Here is a 19733-nt window from a genome sequence, read left to right on the forward strand (position 1 = left end):
TCATGTGTCCATGAAAACTCCTCAAGTTCTTGAAACTGTCGACCGTAGAGCTACGAAGACGAAGAACCAAACGTAGCACAGAATTCTCTCCGAAAGAACTGAATCATGTGGTTCAGTTCCATTCAACTTCTCTCCGAAAGAACTGAATAATGTGGTTCAGTTCCATTAAACTCCTCTCAGAGTTGAAACCGGGGGGAAATGAAGGCCGTGTCATACATCAATCATCATCTGGCCTGACGTAGATCTCGAACACTAAAGTGGCTCAGCAACTCAGATAAAGACATGAAAAGCTGTCACGATGGAGTTCACGCTCAGTCACTTTCCCTCAGAAATGTGGGCCGACCTATAAAAGTTTTATCAAGAGAACACTAACACTTCTTTGTCTTGCATTCACACTCCCATAGAAACATACTTTATGTTACATCTAAGTTATTATTTTTCTCATACTTACCATGGATTTGTGTTTTTCTATCAGAGGACAAGACATGTTTTATTGTCAGTTCCCGACAGACTGGCTCGTTACTTGTTGTGGCTCACACATTGGACATTGGAGAACCAGTAATATTGTGTAGTGGCTAGAGTGCTGTGATCAGTCTGTCAGTTTCAGAGATGTGATAGGAGATTGTCTGTCAACAACCGGGTTCTGGGCTCCACTATGGGGCAGTGAGAGGTTTTATCAGGCCTTGGAAATTCAGAGAGAGAGAGAGAGAGATTGAGGTTTAGAAAGTAAGGAGGGAGGGGTGTGGAGAGAGAGAGGGGGTATAAAGAGAGGAAGGAGACTAGTGGGAGAAGGACGGGGGAGAGCACAAAAAGGAGGTGAGGGAGAGAGAGAGAGAGAGAGAGGCGTCACAACAGACCCGGGTTCGATCCCAGGCTGAGTCGCAGCCGGCCGCAACTGGGAGACTCATGAGGCGGCGCACAATTGGCCCAGCTTCACCCGGGTTAGGGGTGGGTTTGGCCAGCTGGGATGTCCTTGTCCCATCGCGCGCTAGTTACTCCTTGTGGCGGACTGGGGCACATGCATGCTGACTTCGGTCACCAGTTGTACCGTGTTTCCTCCTACACATTGGTGAGATGAGCTTCCGAGTTAAGCTAGCAGTGTGTCAACAAGCAGTGCGGCTTGGCAGGGTCGTGTTTCGGAGGACGCATGGCTCTCGACCTTCAACTCTCCCAAGTCCGTACAGGTGTTGCGCCATGGGACAAGACTGTAACTACCAATTGGATATCACGAAATTGGGGAGAAAAAGGGTTAAAAAGTAAAACTTTTTTTTTGAAAGAAAGAAAGAAAGATTAGACAGCATTTGAGAGATGAGAGAGGAAGGGGAAGAACAGAGTGATGGTCATACAGAAACGGCCAGCAGAGTAGAGAGGAAGAGGGGAGGAGCAACAGAGTAAGACAGAGAGCCTCATGGTCCCAGAGTAATATCAGACACTAGCCACCCTGCTGACAGCTGAGTCCCCACTCTGTCAGTCACTCCATCAAACACTGTGACAGTCCCCAACAACACAACAGTAGCTACAGTATGCTGTGGTCCTGTGTACAGTGCAATGCCCACGGCAGATCACACTTCATTTACATTTACATTTAAGGACATTCAAATTCACGGACATTTCTAAAAAGTCAACACACACACACGCTTGTACGCTCACACACTATCACGGGTGCTCACATGCACACACGTGCTATCCCACACTCGCTAATGCAAGCACACACGCAACACACACACACACACACACACACACACACACACACACACACACACACACACACACACACACACACACACACACACACACACACACACACACACACACACACCTCAGGTTGCCCCTGTGAAGGCAGTCTAGGCCTGGACTTACCCTGTAGCTGCATGACTGTATCCCATGTCTGTGTGTCGCTGTCGGATTCCCCCAAAGTTGTTCTTGGTGTGTCCTCATAATAACTCCTCTGTGTGGTGTTGATGCAGTGTATCTGTCCTCTTTTGAATACTGAAACTGAAATGCACTGTGGTCGTATAGTGTCCTCTGTTCTGTGCTTGTGCTGTCTATACCGGACAGCCTCTGCTGACACACAGACAAACTGACAGACTCCTGTTCTTCTGACCCAGCACACACCTCGTATCACCAGAGACACAGAGAGAGGTTCACACAGAGGTCAAACCCCCTACTACGACCCAGCCAGCCAGCCTGGAGAAGAGGTCAAAGGTCAGCCAGCAGGAAGCAGAACCCTCACTCTGCCGTTTTCTCCTCCTTTCTGCAGCGACGACCTTCCTCCAGACTCACCCTCAGGTGAGGAGGGTAAGGGAGAGGGAGAAGGGGAGCTCCAACCCCAGGTCCAACCCCAGCAGCCTGAGCTCCAAGCCCAGCCCCAACCTGAACCCCAGCCTCAGCCTAAACCCGAGGGCACGAGCGTGGGTGAAACACAGCAGGAGGTCACCCCCGCAGCCTCCCGCTCACCAAGTGGAGGGGAACTCGAGCAGGAGGAGGGGGAGAGAGCGAGGTGATAAGGAGGAGGAGATAAAGCAGAAAGAGTTGGTGGATTCGCAGCAGGAGCAGCAGCATGAGGGGGAGGCAGCAGTAGAGGCTGAGGTGGAGGAGGAGGAGGATGGGGCAGAGGCTCGGGTGGGAGCGGCGGGGAGGAGGGCCAGCCTGCACCACACAGCTTCGCCCATGAGGGTGCAGCGCAACGGGGCCTGCTCGCACTCCGCCACCTCCGACTACGAGCTCTCGCTCGACCTCAAAAACAAGCAGGTAGGGTGTGTGGGGGTGGGGGGAATGGTGTGATATGGGCGGGGGTAGGGGAGAGGGGCTCGGCTTGGGTTGTACTGTATGTCTTGTGGTCTTTGTGGTCGTTTGTTGAGGTTCTGTCTGAGGTCAAGGCTGTTTGTTTTGTCTGTTGAGGCTGTTGTTGATTTGGTTCATCTGGGATTGTTTGTTTGTTATGGCTGTTTTTTGTGGATTGGCCTCGGAAGCCAGTTGATTGACATTATTTGCCTTTGAAGTTGGCTCTGCAGCTGTTCTTAGGGTGTTTTGGGTTGTTGAGTCTTTCTCTCTTCTTCATTAACATGAGTCATCATCATCATCATCATCGCCACTGTCATTTTCACCTTCATTGACATAACATGGCTTTTGTCTTTTGAACAGATGTTAAACAGTGACCTTCTACTGAGGCGAAGTGTGTTTTGTTCTCACAGTACCTTCTTCTGCTGTGTGGCAGCTTGCTGTTTAACGAATGGCTCACACTGTGTGTCTAAGTGTCTGGGAGGTTTTTAAATGGAACACATTTAGTTGCTTCCCACCGACTCTTTCTCTCACTCACACAATCACACATTCTCTTGTGTAAATGATACATCGTCATGGTAACAGAATGAAGTAATATTCCCGATGGTGGTTGTGCTGCTTGCATGGACTAAACTCATGTCTTCTCTCCTGGTCTGTTTGTCTTATGTTGTTTTCACCTTAACATCATATGTTCAGAGTTGCCATATGTCTAGACTAGAAACTCTACTGTACATGTAGTAAGTGTTCAGGAAATCATCCATGTGTGATGGCCCTGCTAACATTTACATGGTGTGTGTGTGTACAGAGACACATCTCCTGTTCTGTGTCTCACATCTCATTTACATGGTGTGTGTGTGTACGTGCTCGTGGGCGTCTGTTTGTCAACTCCGTGTGTGTATGTGTGCCTGTGCATGCATGCATGTGTGTGTGTGTGTTCTCATCATCCCATTCATCTGAGACGTTGGATTCATCAGACACTCATCTGCATATGAGGGGCCTTGACACTGCATATGAGGGGCCTTGACACTGCATATGAGGGGCCTTGACACTGCATATGAGGGGCCTTGACACTGCATATGAGTGGCCTTGACCACCCCATTCCCCATCCCGTCCACTGACCTTCAACCAGGTAACCTTTCCATTCCCATTCCGTCCACTGACCTTCAACCAGGTAACCTTTCCATTCCCATTCCGTCCACTGACCTTCAACCAGGTAACCTTTCCATTCCCATTCCGTCCACTGACCTTCAACCAGGTAACCTTTCCATTCCCATCTCATCCACTGACCTTCAACCAGGTAAGGTAACCTTTCCATTCTTCATCTCATCCACTGACCTTCAACCAGGTAACCTTTCCATTCCCCATCCGTCCACTGACCTTCAACCAGGTAACCTTTCCATTCCCCATCCGTCCACTGACCTTCAACCAGGTAAGACAACCTTTCCATTTCCAGCTCTCACAAAGATCATCAGTCACACCTCAAGACCAGAGAAAGAGAAAAGAGAGAGAAACTTGTGAGCGAACAGTGTAGTTCTCAAGGTGTAAAAACAACAACTTGCTGAACCATATACAGTGCCTTCATTTACGTGTTATAAATAAATCACTTACCTTTGGAGATAGTTCTCTGGTTGCAATCCCAAGGGTCCCAGCTACACAATGAATGGTCGTTTTGTTCAATAAAGTCCTTCTTTATATCCCAAAACAATTCAATAATCCAGTCTTTCAACATGCATACAAAGGATTCCAAAATGTTACCAGCAAAATTCGTCCAAACTATGTTTTTTATTAATTGTCTAATATCAAAATAAAGGATAATATTTCAGACGGAGAATAGTATGTTCAATAGCAAGGAAAAGAACGAAGAATGCGCCCACATTCACGCTTGAAAAAGACTACTTTTGCCCTCGTGCTCAACTTGGAACGACAACAAATACTTAATAAAAAATATATTTTTAAACCTTGTATAAAGACTGTTGACATCTAGTGGAAGCCATAGGAACTGCAGTCTGGGAGGCGGAAATAAGATCTTTCAATAGCATTGCATTGGAAGTCATTCCAAGCTCAACATTATTTTTTTATGGATCAATTTTCCTCAGGTTTTCGCCTGCTATATCAGTTCTGTTATACTGACAGACATTTTTTAAACAGTTTTAGAAACTGCAGAGTGTTTTCTATCCAATCCTACCAATTATATGCATATCCTAGGTTCTGGGCCCTTGGAACAGGCAGTTTACTTTGGGCACGTCAGACAGTCGGGAATTCAGGAAACTAGCCTTACTCGCAGAGAGGTTAACCAGAGCGACTTACAGTTAGTTGCCCTAATTCACCCCTTATCACCCTCATCCTCACTCTTGTTTCACCCATTATCTCCATCATCCTCACCCCTATTTCAACACTCTCTTCCTCATCGTCACCACTATTTCACCCCTTATCACCCTCATCCTCACCCCTATTCCACCCCTTATCTCTCTTACGCTAACCTCTAGTCCTGATTAAGATTTAACCCCCCACCTCGTCACTCTTTTAATCTCTCTTTTAAAGAAGATCTCCTTCACTGCCTCCTCTCTGTGTGTCAGGATTGCTTCACATGTCTGATGTGTTAGATTGATCTTCTGTCCTGAGAGAGAAACTCCAGATGAGGTTTCATTTCACAGCCTACGGGTGGGAGTAGGTCCTGCCACAGATTAGCGTGAGAATGATCCCATCACATGGACGATACATTGATTACTGCAGCAACAGCCCCTAAGGCTGTTTATACAGATGAAGTCGGAAGCATACATACACTTAGCTTGTAGTCATTAAAACTCATTTTTCAACCACTCCACAAATTTCAATCACTCCACAAATTTCTCAAACTATAATTTTGGCAAGTCGGTTAGGACATCGACTTTGTGCATGACAAAAGTCATTTTTCCAACAATTGTTTACAGACAGATTATTTCACTTATAATTCACTGTATCACAATTCCTGTGGGTCAGAAGTCTGCAAACACTAAGTTGACTGTGCCTTTAAACAGCATGGAAAATTCCAGAAAATTATATCATGGCTTTAGAAGCTTCTGATAGGCTAATTGACATAATTTGAGTCAATTGGAGTGTACCTGTGGATGTATTTCAAGGCCTACCTTCAAACTCAGTATCTCTTTGCTTGACATCATGAGAAAATCAAAAGAAATCAGCCTCAGGAAAAAATTGTAGACCTCCACAAGTCTGGTTCATCCTTGGGAGCTAGAGATGAATGTACTTTGGTGCGAAATGTGCAAATCAATCCCAGAGCAACAGGAAAGTACCTTGTGAAGATGCTGGATGAAACATGTACAAAAGTATCTATATCCACAGTAAAATGAGTCCTATATTGACATAACCTGAAAGGCCGCTCAGCAAGGAAAGAAGCCACTGCTCCAAAACCGCCATAAAAAGCCAGACTACGGTTTGCAACTGCACATGGGGACAAAGATCGTATTTTTGGGAGAAATGTCCTCTGGTCTGATGAAACAAAAATATAGCTGTTTGGCCATAATGAACATCATTATGTTTGGAGGAAAAAGGGTGAGGCTTGCAAGCCTAAGAACACCATTCCAACCTTGAAGCACGGGGTGGCAGCATCATGTTGTGGGGGTGCTTTACTGCAGGAGGGGACTGGTGCAAAAAAATGATGTGGATATATCAAAGCAACATCTCAAGACATCAGTTAAAGTTAAAGCTTTGTCGCAAATGAGTCTTCCAAATGGACAATGACCCCATGCATACTTCCAAAGTTGAAGCAACATGGCATGGCTTAATTAAGTCAAGGTATTGGAGTGGCCATCACAAAGCCCTGACCTCAATCCCATAGAAAATGTGTGGGCAGAACTGAAAAAGCATGTAGCAGGGAGGCCACTAAACCTGAGTCAGTTACACCAACTCTGTCAGGAGAAATGGGCCAAAATTCACCCAAATTATTGTCGGAAGCTTATTGAAGGCTAAATCAAACGTTTGACCCAAGTTAAACAATTTAAAGGCAATGCTACCAAATACTAATTGAGTGTATGTAAACTTCTGACCCACTGGGAATGTGATGATGAAAGAAATAAAGCTGAAGTAAATAATTCTCTCTACCATTATTCTGACATTTCACATTCTTAAAATAATGTTGTGATCCTAACTGACCCAAGACAGGAATTCTTACTAGGATTAAATGGCAGGAATTGTGAAAAACTGAGTTTAAATGTATTTGGCTAAGGTGTATGTAAACTTCCGACTTCAACTGTATGTGCTCACGTAGAGAGTTTTCATAGGATAAATGCCATAGTATATTGCTCACTCTATATTTAACGTAAATCGTTTTCAGAACCAACATTTTGGTGTTTGGCAATGTAAGTATTGTATATTAGTACAATCATAGTTAATCATGACCAGGGCAAAGGTAGTGTTCACAAAGGCTTTTGGTGTATTCTAACATCAATATTCCTGTCATTAGAATCTCCTTGCTCAAGGATAAGCTGAGCCACAATGTGATTTTATACACAATACATTTACACAGCATAGCCTGCTCTGTAGGTATATCAGCAGTAAAGAGCTCATTGCAAGTAAAAACCGTGGATCCAGTCAGTCCTGTAAAATAACCATTGGTCTAATAGCATTAGTTGTACAAGTGTCCCAGTTGATAGGCTGGTTGATGAAGGCTCCCTCCTCTAACGGCTTTTTCCTGAGTCCCATTTGTCGAATTCCCTCAATTTTGTCTCTGGGCCCATAATTGCCTTTTTGTTCCGCAGATTCCTTCTTGAGAAAGCATTGATTCGAGCCTCATTAATCAAACTACATTTATCTCTGTAATGTTTCTCAGCGGCGGGGTGAGGGATGTTATCAGACTGCCTGTGTTCCCATAATCACACTCCAAACCTCCACCAGAGAGAGGGGATATTTATGAGCAATACATCTCACAATGCTATTATGGAAATGCGAGCTAAGTAATCCACATCAACCCAACTTTTAAGGCAGATTTTTATTGTTGAGGGTAGAGGCACTCCGTGTCTCAAAGTTCAATATGTTTACCCGAGTGTCTTTAAACTGCTGATGCTTAAAAATGGGTGGATTAGCACATTTTATCACACTGTTGGCTGGGTATGCTGAGAGCAGTGAAAACTGATCGTGTCCCGTATTCAATACTCTAGAGATGAAATGTTTTGAAAGACGGGTCGATGGAATCCTGTCAAGTTCGTTTTTTATCTTCTGCCAGCTTTTTGCGTCGGTTGAACTGTCACACTTCATGTCTTTTGAGAAGTGAACATTAGAATCTCCAACTGCCTCTCACAACAAAGGTTAATAAACCTCAAAGGGTTGGAAGCCGATGCTCAATAAGTCAACTACTTACTCGACCTCAGTGCTCCAGCCATTACCACGAGCACATTCTCCCCAATTAAGATGCCACCAATCTCCTGTGCTTGACCTACTGTAGGTTATCGCCTGACTCTCTTACGTTGTTGGCACCAAATGAATCTCCATTCCTGGTAAACAGTAAGAGGTGTTCTGATTGATGCTCTATTCCTCAGAATTAGCTGTAGCCCTTTTTATGTTACAAAGCACAGTATAACGCCATGATCATGTAAAGTTGACAATTTTCCTGGTGCAAATTAACTGACCTGACATGAATGAGCTTATAATTAGGAGGTAGCATTAGTCGTGCCCTCTCAACTATGTGTTTTCTGCATGCAAATGTAATCATATGCTATTTAATCTCTGTGCCAGAACTCAATTTGAGGGTGACACTCATAAATATACATGGGTCACTAAGCTAAACGTCAATGAATACGATGAACGAACAAATTCAACTGAGGATACCTTTTTCTGAACACAAAATTCTTCAAAATCCCTGAAGTGTGTTTGGCTCATAATTGACTTCAGGCTGGGTTTGCATATGTGTTCATTTTGTTGTCCACCTGTATACGTGACATTTGGTGAGATGAAGTGAATGGGTTGCGTGACAGACTGTGAATGCCAGCTCGTCCTTGGAGACTATTCACCCAGATGAATGCAGCCAGGAAGAAGGCCAAGAGACAACATCCATTGCACATTTCTCTGAATAGCCAGATCTGATAAGCCAGAACAGAAAATAGGACTTCAAAAAAAACAGATTGTTCCCCATAGAAAGTCTGACCTTTAATATTGGAAACCATTTTCATTCCTGGTACAAACATCCCCCGAAACAAACTGAACGCGCTATTTCTGCGAGCTTTGGGGTATTAATATTTCAGTGGCAAAGAGGCAGAGTCCCATCTCTCATACACAGACTGGTCTTGTTTCAATTCATCACCAGCAACTCCATACGCTCATCAGGTCAAAGGCCTGGTTGTGTGTGAATTCTGTCTGTCCAATAAAGTCCACTTGGCTCTCGCCCTTGACCCCCTAGTGTGTAACTTTGGTTATCAAACCATATTATAACCCCAAAAATACCACTTGCCTCATGTTAGATCGGTGTCACCTCAGCATTTTTTAAATAAATATTTCTGGATTTTCACTTCCCCAGTTTGAAGAGTTTTCAAAACTGAATTGCACTGGATGAGCTGAGGAAATCCCTGTAGGTTTTCACTCCATCTCCAGGAACAGTTGTAAAACCTGATTCAGTTGGTAGCTCAACCAGGAACATTATTAAAAACCTCAGGTGCACTAGATGAGGGTTGGAGTGAGAACCTACAGGATGGTAGCTCTCAGGGAACAGGGTTGAGTGAAAACCTACAGGATGGTAGCTCTCCAGGAACAGGGGTTGGAGTGAAAACCTACAGGATGGTAGCTCTCCAGGAACAGGGTTGGAGTTAAAACCTACAGGATGGTAGCTCTCCAGGAACAGGGTTGGAGTGAAAACCTACAGGATGGTAGCTCTCCAGGAACAGGGGTTGGGAGTGAAAACCTACAGGATGGTAGCTCTCCAGGAACAGGGTTGGAGTGAAAACCTACAGGATGGTAGCTCAGGAACAGGGTTGGAGTGAAAACCTACAGGATGGTGGCTCTCCAGGAAATAGGTTAAAACCTACAGGATGGTAGCTCTCCAGGAACAGGGTAGGAGTGAAAACCGACAGGATGGTAGCTCTCCAGGAACAGGGTAGGAGAGCCCCTGCTCTACCATATCTCCATTGCCTCTCAGTCTACCTCTTTTAGTTCCACTACCCACCTTCCCCTCCATCCCACCATCTCTCTCCTGCTCACCCAGGCTTTCAGTGTCTCAATGGAGATGGCAGAATGTACCAGAGAGATACAGGCTCAGATAAAGCTGTGATGGGACCTAAATTCTTTGTGCGCCGTCCCCTACCAACTCATTCGGAAGGCAAAACAAACAAGCCAAACTGGACGCCTTTAATCAAACGCAGCCCCTCCCAGCTCCGGCTCAGATCCAAGGCTACCTCTGCCTCAGACATTATTTCTGTCATTCGTTTTGATGAGTGACAACTTTGTGAGGGATGGGTTGTGGTTATTACCTTAACTCTGTTTTTTTAAGCCTACCCATTCTGTCCAGGCGAAGTCAGTAGAGTGACTAAGCTGATTTTGTCATATTGAGTGTGTACTCAAAGTTCCGTCTGTCTGAACATTCCAGATAGATAAAAAGTGATGAATATTCAAGGCAAGGCCCAATACGGTCTGCGGGAAGAGAAAGCGATGTTCTCATTCTGAGATGCCTCAGAGAGACTATAGACTATAACAAAGGGCCAGGCTCATTCAAAATTAGACTTTAATATTCTCCCAACATCTCTTCCCTTTCTCACAGAGGCCTCGCTGCAGTGCAATGTAAAAGGGATCAGATAAGATGGATTTCTCAGTGTCATTTCCGGTTTTTCTAAAGAGCCTTTCCTAAGGGGATGGAGTTCTCCAAATGACAATGGGCCGAGATTGCCATCACGCTGCAGCCACCCCACTTATCGCAAATTGCAAAGCCTAGTGTGCATTATTGCATGGCTATCTGTTCTTCCCCATAGAAGTCTATAGGATGCAAGGTGACTTTGCTTGGGACTGCAGAGTAGTAGTTGAAAGTTTCACGTTGATCCCCTGGTGTCCCCATAATCCCTTCTAAAACCATTCGCCCAATTGCCTTTGAGCCACAGGGGGATATTTGATACGGACTTCCATATATATTTCGATCCTGTCCTCAAGTCCTCAACTGGAGCAGACATATGTCGAGAAACTCAAGATGGAGAATCAGTTTAAGAACATGAAGATCAATCCATGGGGATATAACACAGTTTAACTGGAAGAGGGTATAACTGGCACATCCATAGGCCAGAGATTGCCACAGCCATCACATGCAAAGAAACTCAAGAAATATATAGAATTTGATTGTTCTGTGAAGAGAGTTGGTGAAGGTTCCATGCATTTTAAAATCCCTACCCAAATCAAATCAGAACTGCCTTTTATCTCACAGTCGTTTATTTCCAGGCACAATTAATAGCTTTCAGGTTATTCAGTGTAGAAGAGAGAGTCGAAAGTGCATCTCAATTGCACCCACAGATAGTGGTTCTGATTGATTGACAATGAACGTTTTGGCCACAGAGATATGAGACAGATAGTAACACATTTTCTCCCTCTCCTAAATATGCCTTTTTTCTGTCAAGATCATTTACTATCAGCATCTCTTGCTGAAGACCCTGGCCGTGACCCCACTCTACTATACTGTATAATACCATGCTGCTGAAGACCCTGGCCGTGACCTACTATACTATACTGTATAATACCATGCTGCTAAGACCCTGGCCGTGACCTACTATACTATACTGTATAATACCATGCTGCTGAAGACCCTGGCCGTGACCTACTATACTATACTGTATAATACCATGCTGCTGAAGACCCTGGCCGTGACCTACTATACTGTATAATACCATGCTGCTGAAGACCCTGGCCGTGACCCCACTCTACTATACTGTATAATACCATGCTGCTGAAGACCCTGGCCGTGACCTCTACTATACTGTATAATACCATGCTGCTGACCTACTATACTATACTGTATAATACCATGCTGCTGAAGACCCTGGCCGTGACCTACTCTACTATACTGTATAATACCATGCTGCTGAAGACCCTGGCCGTGACCTACTATACTATACTGTATAATACCATGCTGCTGAAGACCCTGGCCGTGACTACTACTGTATAATACCATGCTGCTGAAGACCCTGGCCGTGACCCACTCTACTATACTGTATAATACCATGCTGCTGAAGACCCTGGCCGTGACCCCACTCTACTATACTGTATAATACCATGCTGCTGAAGACCACTGCCGTGACCCCACTCTACTATACTGTATAATACCATGCTGCCCTGGCTGTGAAGACCATAGCCGTGACCCCACTCTACTATACTGTATAATACCATGCTGCTGAAGACCTTGGCCGTGGTATAATACCATGCTGCTGACCCCACTCTACTATACTGTATAATACCATGCCGATGAAGACCCTGGCCGTGACCTACTATACTATACTGTATAATACCATGCTGCTGAAGACCCTGGCCGTGACCTACTATACTATACTGTACAATACCATGCTGCTGAAGACCCTGGCCGTGACCTACTATACTATACTGTATAATACCATGCTGCTGAAGACCTGGCCGTGACCTACTATACTATACTGTATAATACCATGGCTGAAGACCCTGGCCGTGACCTACTATACTATACTGTATAATACCATGCTGCTGAAGACCCTGGCCGTGACCTACTCTACTATACTGTATAATACCATGCTGCTGAAGACCCTGGCCGTGACCCCACTCTACTATACTGTATAATACCATGCCGCTGAAGACCCTGGCCGTGACCTACTATACTATACTGTATAATACCATGCTGCTGAAGACCCTCGTGACCCCACTCTACTATACTGTATAATACCATGCTGCTGAAGACCCTGGCCGTGACCCCACTCTACTATACTGTATAATACCATGCTGCTGAAGACCCTGGCCGTGACCCCACTCTACTATACTGTATAATACCATGCTGCTGAAGACCCTGGCCGTGACCCCACTATACTATACTGTATAATACCATGCTGCTGAAGACCCTGGTCAGACCTGCTATACTATACTGTACAATACATGCCGCTGAAGACCCTGGCCGTGACCCCACTATACTATACTGTATAATACCATGCTGCTGAAGACCCTGGCCGTGACCTACTATACTATACTATATAATACCATGCTGCTGAAGACCCTGACGTGACCTACTATACTATACTGTATAATACCATGCCGCTGAAGACCCTGGCGTGACCTACTATACTATACTGTATAATACCATGCCACAGAAGACCCTGGCCGTGACCTACTATACTATACTGTATAATACCATGCTGCTGAAGACCCTGGCCGTGACCCCACTCTACTATACTGTATAATACCATGCTGCTGAAGACCCTGGCCGTGACCCCACTCTACTATACTGTACAATACCATGCTGCTGAAGACCCTGGCCGTGACCTACTATACTATACTGTATAATACCATGCTGCTGAAGACCCTGGCCGTGACCTACTATACTATACTGTATAATACCATGCTGCTGAAGACCCTGGCCGTGACCTACTATACTATACTGTATAATACCATGCTGCTGAAGACCCTGGCCGTGACCCCACTCTACTATACTGTATAATACCATGCTGCTGAAGACCCTGGCCGTGACCCCACTCTACTATACTGTATAATACCATGCTGCTGAAGACCCTGGCCGTGACCCCACTCTACTATACTGTATAATACCATGCTGCTGAAGACCCTGGCCGTGACCCCACTCTACTATACTGTATAATACCATGCTGCTGAAGACCCTGGCCGTGACCCCACTCTACTATACTGTATAATACCATGCTGCTGAAGACCCTGGCCGTGACCCCACTCTACTATACTGTATAATACCATGCTGCTGAAGACCCTGGCCGTGACCTACTATACTATACTGTATAATACCATGCTGCTGAAGACCCTGGCCGTGACCCCACTCTACTATACTGTATAATACCATGCTGCTGAAGACCCTGGCCGTGACCCCACTCTACTATACTGTATAATACCATGCTGCTGAAGACCCTGGCCGTGACCCCACTCTACTATACTGTTTAATACCATGCTGCTGAAGACCCTGGCCGTGACCCCACTCTACTATACTGTATAATACCATGCTGCTGAAGACCCTGGCCGTGACCCCACTCTACTATACTGCATAATACCATGCTGCTGAAGACCCTGGCCGTGACCCCACTCTACTATACTGTATAATACCATGCTGCTGAAGACCTTGGCCGTGACCCCACTCTACTATACTGTATAATACCATGCTGCTGAAGACCGTATCTGTGACCCCACTCTACTATACTGTATAATACCATGCTGCTGAAGACCGTATCTGTGACCCCACTCTACTATACTGTATAATACCATGCTGCTGAAGACCGTATCTGTGACCCCACTCTACTATACTGTATAATACCATGCTGCTGAAGACCCTGGCCGTGACCCCACTCTACTATACTGTATAATACCATGCTGCTGAAGACCCTGGCCGTGACCCCACTCTACTATACTGTATAATACCATGCTGCTGAAGACCCTGGCCGTGACCCCACTCTACTATACTGTATAATACCATGCTGCTGAAGACCGTATCTGTGACCCCACTCTACTATACTGTATAATACCATGCCGCTGAAGACCCTGGCCGTGACCCCACTCTACTATACTGTATAATACCATGCTGCTGAAGACCCTGGCCGTGACCCCACTCTACTATACTGTATAATACCATGCTGCTGAAGACCCTGGCCGTGACCCCACTCTACTATACTGTATAATACCATGCTGCTGAAGACCCTGGCCGTGACCCCACTCTACTATACTGTATAATACCATGCTGCTGAAGACCCTGGCCGTGACCTACTATACTATACTGTATAATACCATGCTGCTGAAGACCCTGGCCGTGACCCCACTCTACTATACTGTATAATACCATGCTGCTGAAGACCCTGGCCGTGACCCCACTCTACTATACTGTATAATACCATGCTGCTGAAGACCCTGGCCGTGACCCCACTCTACTATACTGTATAATACCATGCTGCTGAAGACCCTGGCCGTGACCCCACTCTACTATACTGTATAATACCATGCTGCTGAAGACCCTGGCCGTGACCCCACTCTACTATACTGCATAATACCATGCTGCTGAAGACCCTGGCCGTGACCCCACTCTACTATACTGTATAATACCATGCTGCTGAAGACCTTGGCCGTGACCCCACTCTACTATACTGTATAATACCATGCTGCTGAAGACCGTATCTGTGACCCCACTCTACTATACTGTATAATACCATGCTGCTGAAGACCGTATCTGTGACCCCACTCTACTATACTGTATAATACCATGCTGCTGAAGACCGTATCTGTGACCCCACTCTACTATACTGTATAATACCATGCTGCTGAAGACCCTGGCCGTGACCCCACTCTACTATACTGTATAATACCATGCTGCTGAAGACCCTGGCCGTGACCCCACTCTACTATACTGTATAATACCATGCTGCTGAAGACCCTGGCCGTGACCCCACTCTACTATACTGTATAATACCATGCTGCTGAAGACCGTATCTGTGACCCCACTCTACTATACTGTATAATACCATGCCGCTGAAGACCCTGGCCGTGACCCCACTCTACTATACTGTATAATACCATGCTGCTGAAGACCCTGGCCGTGGCCCCACTCTACTATACTGTATAATACCATGCTGCTGAAGACCGTATCTGTGACCCCACTCTACTATACTGTATAATACCATGCTGCTGAAGACCGTATCTGTGACCCCACTCTACTATACTGTATAATACCATGCTGCTGAAGACCCTGGCCGTGACCTACTATACTATACTGTATAATACCATGCTGCTGAAGACCGTATCTGTGACCCCACGTATCTGTGACCCCACCCCAAATAAAGTCCACCTGTGTGCAATCTAAGTGTCATATGGTCTGTCACATGATCACAGTATAATACCATGCTGCTGAAGACCCTGGTCAGTGGGAAAACGCCACGTCTGGAGCAAACACAACACCTCTCATTACCCGAGATTACCATCCCCACAGTGAAGCATGGTGGTGGCAGCATCATGCTGTGAGGATGTTTTTCCTTGGCAGGGACTGAGAAACTCGTTAGAATTGAAGGAATGATAAGGGGTGCTAATTACAGGGAAATTCTTGAGGGAAACCTGTTTCAGTCTTCCAGAGATTTGAGACTGGGACAGAGGTTCACCTTCCAGCAGGACAATGACCCTAAGCATAGTGCTAATGCAACACTTGAGTGGTGTAAGGGGAAACATTCAAATGTCTTAGAATGGCCTAGTCAAAACCCAGATCTCAATCCAATTGAGAATCTGTGGTAGGACTTAAAGATTGCTATGCACCAGTGGAACCCATCCAACTTGAAGAAGCTGGAGCAGTTTTGCCATGAAGAATGGGCTAAAATCCCAGTGGCTGGATGTGCCAAGCTTATAGAGACATATCCCAAGATAATTAATTGTAATTGCTGCAGAAAGTGGCTCTACAAAGTATTGACTCTGGGGGGGTGAATAGTTATGCACGTTCAAGTTTTCAAGTTTTGTTGTCTTATTTCTTGTTCGTTTCACAAAAAAAATATTTTGAATCTTCAAAGTGGTAGGCATGTTGTGTAAATCAAACGATACAACCCCCCAAAAAATCTATTTTAATTCCAGGTTGTAAGGCAACAAAATAGGAAAAATGCCAAGGGGGGTGAATACTTTGAATACTTTCGCAAGCCACTGTATATATATATATATATTATAGCACTTTCCCCTTAAACCACTCGAGTGTTGCATGAGCACTATGCTTATAGAATGTACTATGAATAATAGAATGTACTGCCAACCTAAAACAGACTTATTACAGAATTATTATTATTAAATTGATAATTCTTATCACATAATGCCTCCTTCATACAGGCACCTTTCATTTTGTCATTTCATTTCTCCTTCATATTCTACCCTCTTACTTTCTTGTCTAACTCATTCCCTCATTCTGTTTCCCTCCCTCTCTCTCTTTACCTCCCTCTCTCTCTTTCCCTCCCTCTCTCTCTTTATCTCCCCCTCTCTCTCTTTACCCCCTCTCTCTTTACCTCCCTCATTCTGTTTCCCTCTCTCTCTATTTTTACCTCCCTCTCTCTTTTCCTCCCGCTCTCTCTTTACCTCCCTCTGCCTCATTTACCTTCCTCTTTCTCTTTACCTCCCTCTCTCTACCTCTCTCTATCTTTACCTCCCTCTCTCTCTTTACCTCCCTCTCTCTCTTTACCTCCCTCTCTCTCTTTACCTCCCTCTCTCTCTCTTTACCTCCCTTTCTCTTTACCTCCCTCTCTCTTTACCTCTCTCTTGACCTCCCTCTCTCTTTCAGCTCTTATATTGATATTATGTGCACCAAGGAGGGTGAATATTGAAAGTGTAAAACCTTTGTTAATTATAAGGCAGCCTCTCTCTCCGTGCTGATTGATCCCGCTGTACACCAAAAGGATTATGGGTCTCGTAGGTGCTACATTTGCAGCGTCTTGTCACCCACCATTACTTTTCTTTGCTCTGAGTAAATGTTCAGGTGTCCAATATTTTTTCCTCTCTAATGACCATTTTTTGGGTCGTTTACACGTTTACATGTTCAGGTTCATGTCCATTTGCATTAGATCCTATCAATGTCATTGTGTTTCAAAGGTCGTCATGGTCACCTCTTGTCATTTGGAGTAATTGCATCCTTATTTGATTGGAAAGTATCACATTCATTGTATTTTTGGCAATTTAAAGGAGGTATTCTGGGCAAGTCTTTGTAAATGTGGATGCTGGTGTGTAGAGATGGCATCTTGTTCATCTTGAGGGAGAACCAAGTGGTAAGTGGTATTATGGATGTCCTTTGTATTTGTGTTGTCTCCCTGCTTTTATCTCCAACTCCTCTGCCTACAGCCAAATCCCCTCTTCATGTCATAGAATGTTTTGTTACCCAACTGCCTTGTACTGTCAACTGCTGCATGTAGCGTTCAAATATCCAAGCAGCTCAGTTTCACTCATACCTCTCCTGTCTCCCTCTCCTCCGTGTTTTCCAGATCGAAATGTTAGAGCACAAATACGGCGGCCACCTCATCTCCCGCCGCGCTGCCACCAAGATCCAGACCGCCTTCCGCCAGTACCAGCTCAGCAAGAACTTCGAGAAGATCCGCAACTCCCTGCTGGAGAGTCGCCTGCCGCGGCGCATCTCCATGCGCAAGGTGCGCGTGCAGAACGCTGAGGGCTTCTCCGCCGAGCGGGCGCTGGCCGAAGGCTGCAGCCTGGCGGGTATCCCCCTAGTGCGCTCGCCATCACTGCCCGCCACAGTGGGCGGCACCCTGACCGACCTGGAGGACTCATTCACAGAGCAGGTGCAGTCGTTGGCAAAGTCCATCGACGACGCACTCAGCAACTGGAGCCTGAAGACCATGTGCTCCCTCCAGGAAGGAGGGGCCTACCAGTTCAGTGCAGAGTCCTTCAGTGCGGCCGGGGGAGGAGGGGAAGTGGGAGGAGGAGGGTTGGACCAGGCTTTTCTCCAGAGCATATCAGGTGGGGAGAATACAGGCGACCTGCCCCGCAGCGCCAGCAAGCTGCTGATGGCCTTCCGCGACGTGACCGTTCAGATTGACAATCAGAACTTCCGCATGTCCTCCTCCGTCATGGAGTCATCGGCCTCTGTCTCCATGGGAAACTGCGTCCAGCAGCAGCAGGGGGGTGCAGCCACCACCCCCACCATGCCCACCGCTCCCCCGCCCTCACCACCTAAAAACACTCCCCTCCTCCCCTGAAGAGATCCCCACCGAACCCACAGACCCTCCTGTCCCTCCCCACGAGCCCCCTCCGCCCCCGGAACCAGTGGTAGAAGGAGAGGGACAGGACGCCGACTTCCCTGCGCCCCGCCCAGTGAAGAGGAGCTAGAGGAGGAGGAGGGCCAGCAACCCCCTTGACCCCCTGGACAAACTAGCCAACCCACAGACCCCAGAGGTGGTTGTCCAGCCCGTCCAGCCACCTCAACCCCAGGATGGTGCACCCTCAGTGGCAACCCCATCCACCGAGGCCCTGGAGGCCAAGCGGATCGGCTCGGAGACGGCTGAAACCAGTTCCGAGCAGATAAGCTGCAGCAACAGCACTTCCACGGAGGCACGCTCGGCATCGGAGGCCTCATCCAAGGAGGCCCTGCAGGCCATGATCCTCAGCCTGCCGCGCTACCACTGCGAGAACCCGGCCAGCTGCAAGTCGCCCACACTCTCCACCGACGTCATGCGCAAGCGCCTCTACCGCATCGGCCTCAACCTTTTCAATGTGTGAGTACCCAACCATTCCCTCCTCACCCAGACTGGGTTAGTGAAAGAAATATTGTGGACATTAGGTGATGATGCTATTGCTAACATCTAGCCAGTGATCGGCGAATGGGAGTGAACTGACAAAAATTCATCCATGGACAAACAATGCTCTTACATGACACACACACACACATAAGGGTGGGGGTTTACAATCATGGATCTCACCATGAGACAGCACTTTATTACAAGGAGGCTTAAAAATATATGAGAAAAGAAAGACCTCTTCTGTTCTCCCAATTTAAAAAAGGGAAGTATCTTCTGTAAGTTTCTCAATGCTTTTCACTGCTCTCAGCTTGCATCTCTCTCTTTCTCCCTGCCTCTCTCTCTTTCTGACTACACATATCATTCTCTATTTACATCTCTCACACTAAACATATCTTTCTCTATTTACACCATCTCTCTCTCTCTGCCCTTTTCCTCCCCTCTCTCTCCCTCCCTGCAGCTGTGGTTAACCGCCTCTGTTCTGCAGAGCGCCTGTCACCTTCTGTTTGTCTTTGCGCCCAGAAATATCTTCTCTCTTTTATCTGCGGC

The 19733-nt window shown here is 46.2% G+C and overlaps 1 pseudogene; it reads left to right on the plus strand.

The window, feature by feature from the left end:
• LOC135537104 (IQ motif and SEC7 domain-containing protein 3-like) overlaps positions 1-19167 on the plus strand; it is a 60326-nt pseudogene extending 41159 nt beyond the window's left edge.
• The last annotated feature ends 566 nt before the right edge of the window (positions 19168-19733 follow it).

Source organism: Oncorhynchus masou, unplaced genomic scaffold (assembly GCF_036934945.1).
Source record: "Oncorhynchus masou masou isolate Uvic2021 unplaced genomic scaffold, UVic_Omas_1.1 unplaced_scaffold_711, whole genome shotgun sequence".
Classification (NCBI taxonomy): Eukaryota; Metazoa; Chordata; class Actinopteri; order Salmoniformes; family Salmonidae; genus Oncorhynchus; species Oncorhynchus masou.